Source organism: Carassius auratus, chromosome 32, assembly GCF_003368295.1.
Source record: "Carassius auratus strain Wakin chromosome 32, ASM336829v1, whole genome shotgun sequence".
Taxonomy (NCBI): Eukaryota; Metazoa; Chordata; class Actinopteri; order Cypriniformes; family Cyprinidae; genus Carassius; species Carassius auratus.
This window is the reverse complement of record NC_039274.1, coordinates 10,663,586-10,669,226: the sequence shown is the minus strand read 5'-3', so window position 1 is coordinate 10,669,226 and position 5,641 is coordinate 10,663,586.

Here is a 5,641-nt window from a genome sequence, read left to right as displayed (position 1 = left end):
TGCCACACAGATGTCAAGCAGTTTTAAAAAAACTGTGGTCATACAACTAAATATTAGTTTAGTGATTCACAGGATTGCTAAATCCCAGAAAAAAAAAAATGTTTGTACAAAATAGTTTTGAGTTTGTACAGTCAAAGGTAGACACTGCTATTTTTTTGAACACACCCCTTTCAACTAATTTGCCCAATTGCACAGCCTTAAGAGCGTGCATATCATGAATGCTGGGTTTCATTTGGTTTTCTGACAATCTACCTAACCTACTGGTAACTTGTTTGCCACGTAGCAATAAAAAATATACTAAAAACCTTGATTATTCTGGTTAGTCACATTGTACTGCTATTATTTTGAACAATACTGTACATATTGGATTGTTTTATATTATTACAGTTTTTTCAGTCGCAAACAAGCATTTGTCCAAGCAGTTGTCATATTTTCAAAACTCTAAACACAATTAGCACAGCATCTGTCTATTGTGGCCATACCATTCACACATTTCATGTCGTTTTTACACAATATGGAGTCATTGAACACATTTCCACAATGCTTACATTTTCTGAACAGACAAGCTATACCTCCCAACAAAATTATGGATCGTTTTTTAGTATTTACAAATGTTAACACACAACATCCCACAATAGCAAAAACAATGTTCCAAACCTTAGATACAGTATAAAAAAATCTGCTTCTGCAATGATATCAGTTCAAAAACAATTTATCTTAGCTGATTTATGTTGTGTAAATTGGGCCAACCACAGCTGATTCCAATCTGGCTTAGACTCAATTGCAGGGGTTATTTTTTTCTATTACATTGACACTTATACAATACAGTAAAAGGAGGACTTTGAAGAGTGATATTTTTGGAAACAGAAACAGAAAAAGACAAACACATGTAATGTATGGACGAGGAAGAGTAAGAGCAAGGGCAGTGAGAGGAGCAGGAGCAGTGAAGGAGATGCAGTGAGAGAGCAGGAGCAAGGAGCAGCATGCAGTGAGAGAGCAGAGCAGTGCAGAGAGATGCAGTGAGGAGCGAGAGGAAGCAGAGAGCGGAGAGAGACAGTGCAGGAGAGTGCAGGGAGCAGTGAGAGGAGCAGGAGCAGGAGCAGTGAGAGAGGAAGAGCAGTGAGAGGGCAGCAGGAGCAGTGAGAGGAGCGAAGGAGCAGTGAGAGGAGCAGTGAGAGGAGCAGAGCAGCAGTGAGAGATGCAGTGAGAGGAGCAGGAGCAGTGAGAGATGCAGTGAGAGGAGCAGGAGCAGGAGCAGTGAGAGGAGCAGTGAGAGGAGCAGGAGCAGTGAGAGGAGCGGGAGCAGAGCAGTGAGAGAGCAGAGCAGTGAGGAGCAGGAGCAGTGAGAGGAGCAGGAGCAGTGAGAGGAGCAGTGAGAGAGCAGGGAGAGCAGTGAGAGGAGCAGTGAGAGGAGCAGTGAGAGGAGCAGGAGCAGTGAGAGGAGCAGTGAGAGGGAAGCAGGAGCAGTGAGAGGAGCAGGAGCAGTGAGAGAGCAGTGAGGAGGAGCAGAGCAGTGAGAGGAGCAGGAGCAGTGAGAGGAGCAGTGAGAGATCAGTGAGAGGAGCAGGAGCAGTGAGAGATGCAGTGAGAGGAGCAGTGAGGGATGCAGTGAGCAGGGAGCAGGAAGCAGTGAGAGGAGCCGGAGCAGTGAGAGATGCAGTGAGAGGAGCAGGAGCAGTGAGAGGAGCAGTGAGGGGAGCAGGAGCAGTGAGAGGAGCAGTGGAGGGGAGCAGGAGCAGTGAGAGGAGCAGTGAGAGATTGTTTTTATTTTACCCCCCCCCCTCTCCTTTTTTTATTCTGGGCTTTTTTCTGTTGTTGTTTTTTGTTCAGAATGCTCTTATGTGTTTCCATGGATATTTTGTTCACTGTAAGCAATACTCTCAAAGCTTTTCTGTTCTATCATACCGTGTTTTCTACTGTACCTCCTGCAGTAAACAGTAAAGGAAAATAGCTTTTACTGGAATGTTTTTGAATGTGAACATTACTGTACATTTGGACATACAGTTCCTAACCAAGAAATTTAGTGTAAAACAGTGAATTGCATGTTTTGCATGCAAATACCTGTAAAACTGAGACTGAAAAGTCTATGCAGTTTTTGTAATGTCAACAATAGCCAGTATTTTGAAACCTGGTGTACTTTGATTGACTGCATGTACCTTTTGAGGTGAAAACAAGTGTTATTCTTTGACAGAATAATTTAATTTTGAGTCAGATTTCCAGTTGTTTTGGTAAAGTTGGTGTGTGCAGAGAAAGATGTGTTCTATTTTGAAATGAAGATTTAGTATAAATTAACAAAATGTGTTTTTGAGAAAAAAATTATCCATTTGGCTAATTGTGTTTAGTAGGTGTTAGTCTGTGTTAAGAGTTTTAGAAAAAGTATCTGAAGTATGGTTAAGCCCTTGTTAGCGATTGAAAAAACTGTAATGTAGACAATGTATTAAAGGATTAATAAAATAGTTACAGTATTTGGTTTTGTGGTTATCATGATCTAAATGCATGATACTGGATGACCAATGGTTAATTTTAATAAAACTCAAACAGTCAGAATATTACATTTTACCAAATAAAATTGAGGTCGTTTTAAAAGATGTTACTGTTTTTGTTAATGAACATAAATTTTACATAGTAAATCTGCTCCTAACTGAATCTAATACTGCTGCAAATCATTGTCAAATATGCCATTTTGAGACAAAATATATCTAATATTAATATCGCTGCATGCACTGTAAACTGTGCTGAAGATCCGTGCCATCAAAGTCAGGCAACACAAACCTGTTTCAAGACTTGAAACAATATCCCCCATTAGCACATCCAGGAACTAAGAAATACATTTTCCAATAAATATATTTATTTTGTTAAGGAAAAATAACAAATGTTTGAATGTTCTACCTCAGATTTTGTGAAATGTTCACCTGTTTGGCAAGTGTTTGTCATGATATGTTCTGACAATAAAGAGTAGTTTAAAACCACAATTAATGCTCTGGTTTCTACAACTTTCACTTAGGAGCAAATATCTGCCTTTAAACTTGAAAGAAATAAAGATTTGACATTTATTGTGTCGATATTGACTAATATAAAACAATTATCGTGATAACTTTTTTGCCATATCCCCCAGCCCTAGTTATTAGTTACTAAACTGCTTAGTCATTATACTTGCCTTTACATTTGCTGATGAACTGCTCTCGAAGCCCAGGCTTGTCAGTTTTACAGGTAATGTGATGCTCAGCATCCTGCAGAGGTTTCCTACGTCTTTTATTTCCCAGCATGGCGACTTTCTTTCTTGAAATGACTGGAAAAAATAAATACAAATAAATATAAGGTGAATGAAATAAACAAACATATTTTAAAAAATCCTGTTGATCTTACTGGAATTGTTCACCAAAAACACACATAATTAACATACTAACCCTCATATCCAAACCGGTGTTGTGTTTTTCTGTGGAACAAATCTTTATATTATATATAGATTTTTTTTTTAATGGAAATGTCATTAATGCCAAAAACCATTGGTTCTTGTGTGTCTTGTAACCACAATTGATGTCAATCTATATTTGATTTAAGAGCTAAAGTATATGGGAGATTTTCAGTCAATAACCAGCTAGATTTATATGGACTATTTTTAATGTGCTTTTTGTCTGCTTTGGAGCTTGAAACAAAATACAAATATTATAAAGTATCAATTCATGGTCATTGTGCAAAAAATCTCAGTGAAGATAAATTATTAAAATAAAACATTCCACTAAAAAACCAATTCGGGGGCAAATAATGTAATAATGTATTACATAAAATATAATATATAAAATAATGATATTAAAAAATGAGAATGAATTATTTCAAATTACTGTTTATATTTTACAACACTTTTGAGAAAAACAATGATTTAGTAACTACCACTGACTCGGTTGTCTTGATTACTTTGTAGAACCTAAAGTACTATTATATGAAAAATAACAAAATGATATTTAATAGTCAATTTTATATATACAATTTGTTTTCATTATTGCAACAAATCATCAAATGACACAGGCTTAGAAGCAAACTCAAATACAATCGAGAAGTAAATAAAACCCTATTACAAAAAATAATTAAACCACTAAAATAAACATACATCGTACTATATTTCATATTACACAATGTATTTAGTTATCATGCATTTTCAGGACAAGTCTTGATCTCACCTTTCCTCCTGGTGGGTTGTTTGTCGTCTGTTTCGCGCGTTCCATCGTCACGTGTCTGCATTTCCCGGGAAAACACCACCGTCACTGACTTGCGTAAATGACGTAGTTACGTATTTGGATTTCACGTTGAAAATTGTGACTACATTTATTTGGCCTAATAGAAAATTATCTGGTGGCAATGATATTTGTTTTAACCACAGTACTGTTTCTTCAAACTTAAAAAAAAAATGTGATGAAGTTAGTCTTTCTAGTGGACAGAGCACATGATCACTTTTTAACCGAGCACCCACCTCAAACTACGAACCAGTGCGCATGTCCGTACAAGCACTGGTTTAAAAGAGCAAAAAGTACCCGGTGTGCACTTATTTTTATAAAATAACACCACATCATAAAGTTTTTAAGAGAATTACAAATAAGAATATTCAAAACGTGCAGGTCTGCTGTAAACTAGAGCTCACAAGACTTTTGTTAGTTCATTCATTCATCTCATCTGCAGTGAGTCAGTCAGAGACAGTGCTGTGGGGGAAGGGCGCGCGCGCGATCAGAGAGTGCTGTGGGGGAAGGGCGGCTGATCACAGTATGAGCAGCAGAAGCAGATCTCAGCTAGGGCTAGGGCTATAGGGCTATAGTTGAAAATCAAAGTAAGAACTAATAAATCTGTAAACAAACATTTAAACGTGCCAGCTTAATTCATGATTCTTTTAAACACTTTTGTTCTTTTGTATGACTATAACTGCTCTCTCTCTCTCTCTCTCTCTCTCTCTCTATATATATATATATAGAGAGAGAGAGAGAGAGAGAGAGAGAGATACATAGATATATAATTTCTTGAATCATTCTTAAGATTTTCAAACCAGTAAGTGCACTGGTTTGTAAAAAAAATGTACCGAAGGTGTACTTAATTTTCTGAAATAACACCACATCATAAAGCTTTTAAGAGGATTACAAATATGAATATTCAAAACGTGCAGGTCTGCTGTAAACAAGAGCTCACAACTGTCTAAATGAGCAACCTAGATCTCTTGAACAGACATCTTATTTTCTATTACAGTTTTTTTTCAGTCGCTAACAAGCATTTGTCCAAGCAGTTGTCATATTTTCAAAACTCTAAACACAATTAGCACAGCATCTGTCTATTGTGGCCATACCATTCACACATTTCATGTCGTTTTTACACAATATGGAGTCATTGAACACATTTCCACAATGCTTACATTTTCTGAACAGACAAGCTATACCTCCCAACAAAATTATGGATCGTTTTTGTAGTATTTACAAATGTTAACACACAACATCCCACAATAGCAAAAACAATGTTCCAAACCTTAGATACAGTATAAAAAAATATGCTTCTGCAATGATATCAGTTCAAAAACAATTTATCTTAGCTGATTTATGTTGTGTAAATTGGGCCAACCACAGCTGATTCCAATCTGGCTTAGACTCAATTGCAGGGGTTTTTT